The sequence below is a fragment of the Apium graveolens genome, chromosome 5, assembly GCF_009905375.1.
Source record: "Apium graveolens cultivar Ventura chromosome 5, ASM990537v1, whole genome shotgun sequence".
NCBI lineage: Eukaryota > Viridiplantae > Streptophyta > Magnoliopsida > Apiales > Apiaceae > Apium > Apium graveolens.
In genome coordinates, this window is record NC_133651.1 from 92,023,603 (window position 1) to 92,037,169 (window position 13,567).

At 40.8% G+C, this 13,567-nt stretch overlaps 1 non-coding gene across 1 annotated transcript; it reads right to left on the bottom strand.

Annotated features, from left to right (window-relative positions):
- Nucleotides 1-7,805: 7,805 nt before the first annotated feature.
- On the bottom strand, nucleotides 7,806-7,912 carry LOC141662836 (small nucleolar RNA R71). The gene has a single exon (XR_012550936.1). It is a non-coding gene; the product is annotated as a small nucleolar RNA R71 (small nucleolar RNA).
- Between the last annotated feature and the right edge of the window lie 5,655 nt (nucleotides 7,913-13,567).

Here is a 13,567-nt window from a genome sequence, read left to right on the forward strand (position 1 = left end):
TATCCTCCTCAAAATTTCAAAGGGTCCTATGAATCTGGGACTCAGCTTCCCTTTCTTTCAAAATCTCATCACTCCTTTCCACGGAGATACCTTCAATAACACGAAACTCCTACTTCATATTCCCTATCCTTCCTGGTCTGATCGGCGTACTTCTTTTGTCTGTCCTGGGCTGCTACCAGTCTCTTCCTGATGAGTTTTACCATTTCTCTGGTCTGCTGGACTAACTCTGGTCCTAATAGCTTGTGTTCTCCAACTTCATCCCAACACAGGGGAGAGCGACATCTTCTCTCGTAAAGAGCTTCATACGGGGGCATTCCTATTCTAGCATGATAGCTATTGTTGTAAGAAAATTCTATCAGGGGTAAGTGATCATCCCAATTTCCTTTGAAGTCGATGGCACATACTCGCAGCATATCTTCTAGGGTCTGTATAGTCCTTTCGCTTTGTCCATCCGTCTGGGGTGGTAAGCGGTACTCATGTTTAGTCTGGTGCCTACACATTCCTGGAAGCTTCTCCAAAATCGGGAATTAAACCTCGGGTCTATATCTGACACTATGGCTACAGGAACGCCGTGTCTTATTACAATTTCCTTCAAGTAAATATCTACCAACTTGTCTACGGTGTACCTTTTGTTGATTGGTAGGAAGTGTGCGGACTTGGTCAGTCTATCAATGATAACCCATATAGCATCGTGATTAGTCTTTGTCCTAGGTAAGCCTGTCACAAAATCCATGGCTATGTGTTCCCATTTCCATTCCGGAATTTCTAGGGGTCGTAACAGTCCACTAGGTCGCTGGTGTTCCGCCTTCACTCTTTGGCATGTCAAGCACTTGCTAACCCACTCCGCTACTTCTCTCTTCATTTTAGGCCACCAATAATATTCCTTAAGGTCACGGTACATTTTCGTACTTCCTGGGTGGATTGAATATCTAGAGTTGTGCCCTTCATGCAACAGCTCGTCCTTTAATTCTTGCACATTCGGAATCCAAATCCGGGATGCATACCTCATGATCCCTTCCTCATCCTTCTCGCATCTCACTTCCTCACCGGTCAATGTCCCTTTTTCCTCGCTCATCTTCTTTTCCTGACATACTCGTATCTTTGTAGTCAGTTCTGGTACTAGCTTAATCTCAAATAATCCTTCCGTGCCCTTACCGGTCATTCTTACGTCGATTTCCATCTTCTCAAATTCTTTAACTAATTCCTCCGATGTCATTATCATCTTGAGTCTTTCCTTCCTACTAAGGGCGTCAGCCACCACATTGGCTTTACCCGGGTGATACAAAATTTCACAGTCGTAGTCCTTTATCAACTCTAACCATCTCCTCTGTCTCATGTTTAGTTCCTTCTGAGTAAAAATATATTTGAGGCTTTTATGGTCTGTGTAGATCTCGCATTTCTCACCGTATAGGTAATGTCTCCAAATTTTTAGGGCAAATACTATGGCTGCTAATTCTAGGTCATGCGTAGGGTATCGGCTCTCATACTCCTTCAATTGTCGAGAGGCATATGCTATAACCTTGCCGTGCTGCATTAGTACACATCCTAATCCTTTAAGTGATGCGTCGCTGTATATCACAAACTCTCCCTTTCCATCGGAAAGAGCGAGCACTGGTGCTGACACCAGCCTCTTTTTCAGTTCTTGAAAACTCTCTTCACACTTTTTCGTCCATAAGAACTTTTCTGCCTTCCGGGTAAGTCTAGTCAGTGGACCGGCTATCTTAGCGAAGTCTTGCACGAATCTCCGGTAATAACCTGCTAAACCTACGAAACTCCTAACCTCTGTCGGGGTTGCTGGTCTTTCCCAATTGGATACCGCCTCTATTTTGGCGGGGTCAACTAAAACTCCTTTGCTACTCACCACATGTCCTAAAAACTGAACTTCTCTCAGCCAAAATTCGCACTTCGAAAACTTGGCATACAACTTCTCATTCCTCAAGATTTCTAAGACTATCCTCAAATGTTCCGCATGTTCTTTGCTAGTCCTTGAGTATATCAGAATATCATCTATAAAAACTATCACACATATGTCCAGGTACTTTTTGAACACTCTGTTCATCAAATCCATAAAGGCTGCGGGTGCATTAATTAATCCAAACGACATGACTAAGAACTTATAGTGTCCATACCTAGTGCGAAAAGCAGTCTTTGGTATATCTTCCGGTTTGATTTTCAACTGGTGATATCCTGTCCTTAAATCTATTTTGGAAAAATGTATAGCTCCTTTGAGTTGGTCGAATAGGTCATCAATTCTGGGAAGAGGGTACCTATTCTTTATAGTCAGCTTATTCAGCTCTCGATAGTCTATACATAATCTCATGCTGCCATCCTTTTTCTTTATGAATAGTACGGGTGCTCCCCATGGTGACACACTGGGCCTTATCATTCTGTTATCTAATAATTCTTGCAGTTGAGAAGCTAGTTCTTTCATCTCAACTGGGGCTAACCTAATGGGGCCTTGGATACGGGTGCCGTCCCTAGTGCTAACTCTATAGCGAACTCTATTTCTCTGTCAGGTGGTGTTGGATTTTTAATTGCAGCAGGGCATGGGAAAACACTTTTACACATATAAAATCCAAATAAAAGCATATACATCATGGTAAAAACATAGGGATCGAATCTAACCTTTAAAATAATTCGGAGACAACGATCAGAGATCCTTAGCAGTTGCTCCTCAAGTGTGAAGCACTCCACTGGTATCCACCAAGAAAACGATGTTAAGGAGGAGGAAGGAGGTAGAGAGAATTGGGTTTTCCAAACTTTTTGGGTTTTTGGGGTTGGAATGAAAAATAGGGTCTATAATAGTATATTTATAGGCAAAAATTTTAGCTGAAATTTTCCATAAATAATATTATTATTATCCCATTTATTATTCTCATTAATAATTAAAACACCTTTTAATTATTAATCCTTTTTCTAAACACTTTAGAAATAATTCTCTCTCTTGATTTAATTTCCAAAAATTAAATCCTTAATTAATAATATTAAGAACTTTTCTTAATTAATTTATAATCAATTAAATCTCATTTAATCAATTATTAAATTTGCTAATTAATTATTTATTTCACAAATAAATAATTATTAGCCATTATTAATTAATTCCACCACCATTAAATCATTCTCTTTTATGGTGTGACCCTGTAGGTTCAATATTAAGCCGGTAGTAGAAATAAATGATAATAAAACTATTTTATCATTATTTATATAAATTCTCTAATTTATTAAATATGATTAATTAATAAATCACATTTATTCTACAACGTGAGGGATACTTCTCGGCATATCGCGACTATCCGGATAATATGAATTCACTGCTTAGAATACCAAGAACCTATTCAGTGAATAGTTACCGTACAATAAACTCCTTCTACCCTTCAATGTCCCGATTAAATACAAGGCATGGATCTCGTGTCAAGCCTATCTAATTCAATCACTTGCTTACCATTTACTATGCTTAGTTCTATCCAAATTAGAAACTCCTTTCTAATTTCATTCACTCTGGCCAAAGATTCCTGAACTAGCATAAGTGGATCAGCCTTGAACATTCGCTTCCTTCACTAGAAGGGGTAGATCCTTTATTGATCATACACTATCTTCGTGTACAAATTCCTATACCTAGTAGAGCCCTAATAATTGTCCCTGGAGACTGAGAACTAAACCAAAGCATAGTTCAGTGTACACAAGATGACTATGATGACCTCAAGCCTAAGGATACTTGTACAACTATCACTATGTGAACAACTGCTGACACGTGAGTGAACTCCATCAGTTGTTCAGCTGTGCGAGTCATGTTCAGTGAACTTATTCTATAATAAGCACCTACATACTAGCTATAGTGTCACCACACAAATGTCTATGAGAACAGACATCCTTCATAATGAAGCAAGCATAGTATGTACCGATCTTTACGGATTATTAATTACCAGTTAGTAATCCTATGATCAGAAACTATTTAAGTTTAGAGTTATCATCTTTTAGGTCTCACTATTATGATCTCATCATAATCCATAAAAAGCTTTACTCTAAACTATGGTATATCTTATTTAAACACTTAAATAGATAGAACCCGTAATAAAAACAAAACAAGTCTTTTATTAATATCAATGAAATCAAAGTAGGTTACACAAGGAGTTATTCCTAAATCCTAATTCATGATTGGACTTAGGACATATTCCTTTCAATCTCCCACTTGTACTAAAGCCAATCACTCTGGTATCTAATACCCATCTTGTCTTTATGACGATCAAAGTGACTTTCAGAAAGTAGCTTTGTGAGTGGGTCTGCTATGTTGTTATGTGTGTCAACTCTAATTCAATACAATATAAGAAATGTTACCGCGCTCCCACTAACCCTTTTGTAAACACATGGTTCATCTACGTTTTTGATAAAATCAAACTCTTTGATTGTCTCATCAAAACGAATGTTCCATCTTTTGAGAAGCTTGCTTTAAACCATATATGGTTCGCAGTAGCTTACACACTAGGCTTTCATTTCCCTTGGAAAGAAAACCATCTGGCTATATGCCAGATCTCATAGTCGTAGTAAGCAGCAATCGCAAGCTAAATCCGAACTGATTTTAACAGGGCTATAGGTAAAAGGTTTCATCAAAGTCAATCCATTGCCTTTGTCTGAATCCTTTTCCCAAAAGCCTGGCCTTAAAGGTCTCCACCTGGCCATCTGCTCTAATCATTCTTTCGTATACTGTATACATAGATTCTATTCCGGATTTCATGGCACTACTCATAGCCTCATTATAGGTCACAGGGTCGTCATCATCAATGATCGACAACTCATTGTCATTCCTAATGACAAGGCCATAATACCTCTCAGGTTGGCGAGACACTCTCCCTGATCTATCAATGGGCTGTTCCACAAAAGGTTGTTCAGTCAGAACAGGTGTTTCCACTCGATCTGTAGTAGTTTGTGCTTCTTGAACTTCATCAAGTTCAATTTTGCTCCCACTGTTTCCTTCAAGGATAAACTCCTTTTCCAAGAAGGTAGCATGTCTGGAGATAAACACCCGATGATTGGTGTAAAAGTAATACCCTAAAGTCTCTTTAGGATATCCCACAAAACTACATTTTACGGATCGATATTCCAGCTTATCTGGGTCAACTTTCTTGACATAAGCTGGACATCCCCAAAACTTAACGTGTTTAAGACTCGGTTTCCTTTCTTTCCATATCTCATACGATGTTTGAGGAACAGATTTTGGAAGGCACCTTATTCAGTAAATATGCTGAGGTTTCCAATGCATAACCCCATAGGAATATTGGAAGATTTGCATAGCTCATCATGGACCGAACTATGTCTAACAAAGTTCAATTTCTCCTTTCAGATACAAATCTGGAGGAGTCCACTGGGAGACTATACCATTTACTTTGAGATAATCTAGAAATACTCCATTAAAGTATTCACCACCTCGATCTGATCGAAGAGTTATAATACTATGTTTGGTTGTTTCTCCGCTTCATACTTATATTCTTTGAACTTTTCAAAGGCCTCAGACTTGTGTTTCATCAAACACATATCTGAATCCAGATCTATCATCTATGAAAGTAATGAAGTATGAAAATCCACCCATGGCTTGCGTAGACATTGGTCCACATACATCTGTGTGTACCATTCCTAGCAAATTTGCAGTCCTCTCTCCATGTCTACTAAATGGAGACTGCAGTGTGATAAGTGGCATTTTATACCACTTAGAACGTCTTAAAATGGCTTAAATTGGTGTCTTGAAATCAAGTATTTTGTGTATTTGATGCGTTTTTCTAGTGTTTATGCATTTCAGGGTATTAGTTACATTTCGGAGGAGGAATCATCAAGAATAAGCCTTGGCATGTGTTCACCATTGCGTGAGGAAAAGAACGGGCAGATTACGGCGAAGAAACGGAGCAAACCTGGAATTTTTCCAGTAGGGTCCTGCGCGCCCGCGCAGCAATGCTGAGCGGCCGCGCAGCAGCCTTGCGCGCCCGCGCAGAAATGCTGAGCGGCCACGCAGGGTCGGGGAAAAAGATATATTATTTTAGACTTCTACTTCTGTTTGGCTTCCAACTTCTATGTAATCTGAGTTTTATGGGACTATTATATAGGTATATTTGAGATGTTTTCATAGAGAATTAAGAGGAGATTATGTTTTAGATTGTGTTTTGCAAGAAGCGAAGAAGATAAGGAAGAAGACCGATTTAGCACACAGCAACGAAGAGGAAGCATATATTCTTGTGATTCTTGTTTCGTTGTAACGTTGGATGCTAGTTTTCTTGCTTTGACTTATTTACTCTTGTGACGTACTCTGTTTTAATATAATCAGTTTAGTTATTATTTTCTTGTGTTTGTTTATCATGATTTCATATGAACCCATGATGGCGATAAGTTCTATTATGGGCTAATCGTGATCATGGGGTTGCAACGGATTTATTATGGAATTCTTTAGTTAATTGTTTAATACTTTAGTATGTGATGATTGCATGATATCTAGTATTGGTTGTGCGTATTCCTCTTATATGCGTCGCGAACATATAAGATAGGGTGTTAATCTCTTGTGAAGCGACGGTGGATCTTGAGATTTAGAACTTGCCATGCTAGCATAGGTTCATGTACGTTGTGCATGATTAGTGGGTAACTCTAACAGTTTTATTTGCCCTATGTAATCAAAAGGGATAACTTGTGCTTAGATCGTTGTGTTGTCAATTTCTGTAGACATATAGGAACTCAACATAATTGATGACTATTCAACTTCTATCTTAATTGTGGATGTTTAGTAGAATGGTATTAGTACAATGAAAGTTGGCTTTTATCAGTTTTGTGTTATTCGATTAATATCATCACTGTCACATGCTAAAGGTAATAACAATGGCTATAGAAGGAAGTAATAATGAAGTTGTGATCTCATGAGTGTTTTATTATTGATAATTGAAGTGTTAGTTAAGTGGTTAATTAAGTAGTTAATTATAGTTAATATTTAATCAACAATTTTAAGTGTTATTATCTTAACATTGAGAAGTAGTCATACATTGGTGAGTGAGTTAAATTAGACAATAATTAGTCTGAGTCTCTGAGGGAACGAACTAGAAAGTATTCTATATTACTTGCGAACGCGTATACTTGCGTGAATATTAGTGCGTGATTTCTCCCTAACTAGTTTTTGGCGCCGCTGCCGGGGACTCGGCGTATTTGTTTAGTTTATGTACTTACCATCATTGGTCATTAGGACTCAGTGATTAGGACGTAGTAGTTAATTACTCTTTTCGGTTGTGTTTCAGGTACTTTAGCAAGCGTTTATGCAAACTCATTCTCGTGCTCGCAAGAGGACCTTAGATACAGCTGAGGAGAAAGACGAAGTTCTTGATACTCCGGAGAAGTTAGATTTTGAGGATTCGGATTCAGGAACTGAGCAGAAAGAACCAGTAAACATGGGAGATCGTATTGTTCAAGCTGATCCAGCTCTTATGGATTTTTCTCGGCCTAAAATTGATGATATTCAGTCAAGCATCCTTCATCCGGCTATTCAAGCTAACACCTTTGAAATCAAGTCGGGCACTATTCAGATGGTGCAGAATTCTGTTTCTTTTGGAGGAGCGGCAACTGAAGACCCCAACATGCATATAAGGAATTTTGTCGAGATCTGCAGCACTTTTAAGTATAATGGCGTGACTGATGAGGCTATCAAGTTGAGGCTTTTCCCATTCTCACTGAGGGATAAGGCTAAAGACTGGTTACATTCTGAACCAGCTGGGTCAATCACTACGTGGCAAGATCTTGCGCAAAAGTTTCTGGTGAAGTTTTATCCAATGGCAAAGACTGCTGCTGTGAGGAGTGCTCTTACACAGTTTGCGCAGCAACCTACAGAATCTATGTGCGAGGCTTGGGAACGCTACAAGGAAATGTTGAGAAAATGTCCACATCATGGAATGCCGGATTGGATGGTAATCACTGGTTTTTATAATGGTTTGGGGGCCCAATCTCGGCCCATGCTCGATGCAGCAGCTGGAGGCGCCTTATGGGCTAAAAGCTATACTGAGGCGTATAATCTTATCGAGACGATGGCTGCAAATGAGCATCAAAACCCAACTCAGAGGATGACGTCAGGCAAGGTAGCTGGTATTCTGGAAGTTGATGCAGCCACCGCTATTGCAGCCCAGCTCCAAGCGCTATCAATGAAGGTTGATTCTTTGGCTACGTATGGAGTTAATCAAATAGCTATGGTTTGTGAGCTTTGTGCAGGTTCTCATGCTACGGATCAGTGTTCTCTTGTCAACGAATCTGTTCAGTATGTGAATAATTATCAGCGACAACAGCAGCCTGTGCCAGCTTCCTATCATCCTAACAACAGAAATCATCCAAATTTCAGCTGGGGGAATAATCAAAATGCTATTCAGCTAACATATCAGCAAGGAGTAAGTAAACAATTTAACCCACCTGGATTCCAGCAACCACAGCAGTATGCTACAAGGCAATCATATCCTCAACAGGGAAGTGCAGCTGCACCTACTAGTGCTGATTTTGAGGAACTTAAGCTGTTGTGCAAGACTCAGGCGGTTTCTATCAAGACCTTGGAAAATCAAATCGGTCAATTAGCCAATGCAGTGCTCAATCGTCAACCTGGCACTCTTCCCAGTGACACGGAAGTACCAGGAAGGAAGGAAGCTAAAGAGCAAGTCAAGGCTATTACCTTAAGGTCTGGAAAAGTAGCTGATGCTGAAAAGGCAAAAGAAGTCGAAGCTGAAGTTAGAGATAAAGAATCTAAGCAAAAGGAGAAAGCGGCGGAACCAAGGAAGACTATTGTTGAACACACTCTGCCTGAGGCTAATACAGGGGAGAAACAGCTCTATCCTCCACCACCTTTTCCTAAGAGATTGCAGCAACAAAAGCTGGATAGACAGTTCGGGAAGTTTCTGGAGGTGTTCAAGAAACTTCACATCAATATACCTTTCGCTGAGGCTCTGGAACAAATGCCTAGTTATGCGAAGTTTATGAAGACTATTCTTTCAAGGAAGGTGAAACTGGATGACCTTGAAACCGTTGCTCTCACGGAAGAATGCAGCGCGGTTCTGCAACAAAAGTTACCACCAAAACTGAAAGATCCAGGAAGCTTCACCATTCCTTGCACCATTGGCAATCTAACTTTTGACAAGTGCCTTTGTGATTTGGGAGCAAGCATTAATCTGATGCCGTTGTCGATCTTTAAAAAGCTGGATCTGCCTGATCCAAAACCCACATACATGTCGCTACAATTGGCGGACCGTTCCATTACTTACCCAAGGGGCATAGTTGAGGATGTGCTCGTCAAGGTGGATAAGCTCTTCTTTCCTGCAGATTTTGTTATTCTGGATTTTGAGGAAGATAAGAAAATTCCCATAATCTTGGGGAGGCCTTTCTTGGCTACTGGCCGTACCTTGATAGATGTGCAAAAAGGGGAACTTACTATGCGGGTCCAAGATCAGGATGTGACCTTCAACGTATTCAAGGCAATGAAATTCCCTACAGAAGATGAGGAGTGCTTAAAAGTGGATGTGATTGATTCTGCGGTTACTTCGGAACTCGATCACATGCTAATGTCTGATACATTGGAAAAGGCCTTAGTGGGGGAATTTGACAGTGATGATGAAGATAGCAACGAGCAATTACAATATCTGAACGCTTCTCCCTGGAAGCGAAAGCTGGATATACCATTTGAATCTCTTGGTACTTCTGACCTCAAGAACGCTGAAGGGAAGCTCAAACCATCAATGGAGGAAGCACCTACCTTGGAGCTTAAACCATTACCTGAACACTTGAGGTATGCTTTTTTAGGTGATTCATCTACGTTACTTGTTATTATTTCAGCTGACCTTTCAGGTAGTGAGGAAGACAAGCTCTTAAGGATTTTGAGAGAATTCAAATCGGCTATAGGATGGACCATAGCAGACATTAAGGGGATAAGTCCTTCATATTGTATGCATAAAATTCTGTTAGAGGAAGGTAGTAAGCCAACTGTAGAACAACAGCGAAGACTGAACCCGATCATGTAGGAGGTGGTGAAGAAAGAAATTCTGAAATGGCTAGATGCAGGCATCATTTATCCTATTTCTGACAGCTCGTGGGTGAGCCCCGTGCAATGTGTACCTAAGAAAGGAGGTATCACTGTGGTCGCAAATGAAAAGAATGAGCTCATCCCTACTCGAACAGTTACAGGATGGAGAGTATGCATGGATTATAGGAAATTGAACAAAGCCACAAGAAAGGATCACTTTCCTCTTCCATTTATTGATCAAATGCTTGACAGATTGGCGGGACATGAGTATTTTTGTCTTCTGGATGGTTATTCCTGGTATAATCAGATTTGTATTGCACCAGAGGATCAGGAAAAGACTACCTTCACTTGTCCATTTGGCACATTTGCTTTTCGTTGAGTTTCGTTTGGGTTATGTGGCGCCCCGGCCACCTTTCAGAGATATATGATGGCTATATTCTCTGACATGATTGGAAATAACGTCGAAGTGTTCATGGATGACTTCTCCGTCTTTGGACACTCATATGATGAATGTTTAAATAATCTGCGCGTCGTACTCAAAAGATGCGTGGAAACTAATTTGGTGCTTAATTGGGAGAAATGTCATTTTATGGTGCGTGAAGGCATTATCCTTGGGCATAAGGTCTCTAGCAAAGGTCTGGAGGTGGACAAGGCCAAGGTGGGAGTCATTGAAAATCTTCCCCCACCTAATTCGGTGAAAGGAATCCGTAGTTTTCTCGGTCATGCGGGTTTTTATCGGCGATTCATCAAGGACTTTTCAAAGATATCTAAGCCGTTGTGCAATTTACTTGAGAAAGATCTGCCTTTCAAATTTGATGATGAATGTTTGGCAGCATTCGAGACTCTCAAGGAGAGTTTGATCACGACACCAGTTATTACAGCACCAGATTGGACAGAACCGTTTGAGATGATGTGTGATGCGAGTGATTATGCGGTAGGTGCAGTTCTGGGATAGCGCAAGAAAAATCTCTTCCATGTGGTCTACTATGCGAGTAAGACTTTAAATGGGGCCCAATTGAACTACACCACTACTGAGAAGGAGCTTTTGGCTATAGTCTTTGGCTTTGAGAAATTTCGATCTTATCTGCTTGGTACGAAAGTGACAGTATTCACTGATCATGCAGCTATTCGCTATCTGGTTTCTAAGAAGGATTCGAAGCCGAGACTCATTCGTTGGGTGCTTTTACTTCAAGAATTTGAGTTAGAGATCAAAGATAGAAAAGGTACTGAGAATCAAGTAGCTGACCATCTCTCTAGGTTGGAGAATCCCGATTCTACTTCACAAGATAGGACGTTAATCAATGAATCTTTTTCGGATGAGCAGTTGTTTGCAATTCAGGAGGAAGAACCATGGTTTGCAGATATTGTAAACTATCTTGTCAGCAATATAATGCCTCCTAATTTGACATCCGCTCAAAAGAAGAAGTTTCTGCATGAGGTGAAGTGGTATATGTGGGATGAACCATATTTGTTTAGACAGGGAGCTGACCAGATCATCAGGAGATGTATCCCGTTCTGTGAGACGGAGGGGATATTACGAGACTGCCATTCCACGGTTTATGGTGGACACTATGGAGGTGAGAAGACGGCAGCTCGTATTCTGCAAGCAGGTTTTTTTTGGCCTACCTTGTTCAAGGATGCTCATCAGTTTGTTTTAAGGTGTGATCGTTGCCAAAGAGTGGGAAATTTGTCAAGGAAGGATGAGATGCCATTAAATGTGATGCTTGAAGTCGAGGTCTTTGATGTATGGGGAATCGATTTCATGGGGCCTTTTATCTCGTCTTGCAATAATCAGTACATCTTGCTGGCAGTCGATTATGTCTCAAATGGGTCGAAGTTAAAGCTTTACCGACAAATGATGCAAAGGCAGTGCTAAATTTTCTTCATAAGCAAATTTTCACAAGGTTTGGAACACCTCGGGTAATCATAAATGATGAAGGATCGCATTTTTGCAACCGTAAGTTCACTTCTATGATGCAGCGTTATAATGTGAATCATCGAGTAGCTGCTGCCTATCATCTGCAAACAAATGGTCAAGCGGAAGTGTCTCACAGAGAGATAAAGCGCATTCTAGAGAAGGTTGTTTGTCCGTCAAGGAAGGATTGGTCTTTAAAGCTCGATGAAGCTGTTTGGGCTTACAGAACAGCATACAAAACTCCACTTGGGATGTCACCGTTTCAGTTGGTGTACGGTAAGGGATGTCATCTACCGGCGGAGCTTGAGCATAAGGCCTACTGGGCATTGAAGAAATTGAACCTAGATTTAGATGCAGCTGGTAAGAAAAGAATGCTTCAGCTTAATGAACTTGATGAATTTCGACTTCAAGCGTACGAGAATAACAAAATGTATAAGGAAAAGGTGAAGAGGTGGCACGATAGGAAGCTACATCCTAAGTTATTTGTGCCAAGGCAACAAGTTCTGTTATTCAACTCTCGGCTCCGACTTTTTCCTGGGAAGTTGAAATCAAGGTGGTCTGGACCTTTTATTGTCAAAACTGTGTTTCCACATGGAGCGGTGGAAATTTTTGAGAATGATTCGGACCAAGCATTCAAGGTTAACGGTCAGCGGTTGAAACACTACTATGGGGACATGGCAAACCGAGAGGTGGTTAGTGCCATGTTGTTGACTACGTGAAAAAGGTACGGAACGTCAAGCTAATGACGAAAAAGAAGCGCTGCGTGGGAGGCAACCCATGAATTGTTATTACAGGAACCCTTAGAAGTTAATAACCTATCCAAAAACACAAAAAAATCAGAAAACAGGGGCTGAAAAAAAAAAATTCCAGAGACCCTCTGCGCGCCCGCGCAGCTATACTGAGCGGCCGCGCAGGACCCGCAGAAATGCTGAGCGGCCGCGCAGGGGTCGAGTTCCAAAAAATTTTTATCAGTTCAGACCAAAAAAAAAAAACAAAACAAAAACACAAAAACCCATTACAGCCCATAAACCCACGAATTCTTTTCCCATTACCCCATGATTTTATCCCTCAACCCCACTCCTAATCTAATTTAACCTACTCCACACCCTATATATACATACACCTATCCTACATATCTCCCACAACTTCCTACACTCAAACCCTCTCATAAACATCAAAAAAAATCAGTTCTTACACACTTTTATTCACAAATCAATGGCACCCAAGAGAGCACGCACTATTGACAGCAGCAGCACAGTTCCTACTGCTGATTCATCAAGGGGTACTGATGCAAGGCCTCGGTTAACTGACAGAGCTGCGGAGGAGGAGTACACTAGGCTGTTGGGGAAGCCGATTCTGAAGGAGAGGGGGTTTTACCATCAGGGAGGGATGGTGAGTTGTTGCCCATGATTGCAGAGAAGGGGTGGATAGCTTTTTGTGAGTCACCCGAAGCAGTACCGATGAGTGTTGTTTGCGAGTTCTACGCGAACGCGAAGGCTGAAAAGAATGGGTTTTCTGTAGTTCGTGGGCTGACGGTTGATTATCATCCTGCGGCGATTCGCCGTGTGATTGGACAGCGAGAGAGGAAGCCCGAGGAGGAGAACTGGAATGAAAAGAACTGCTGAGGACTTTGACTGGAT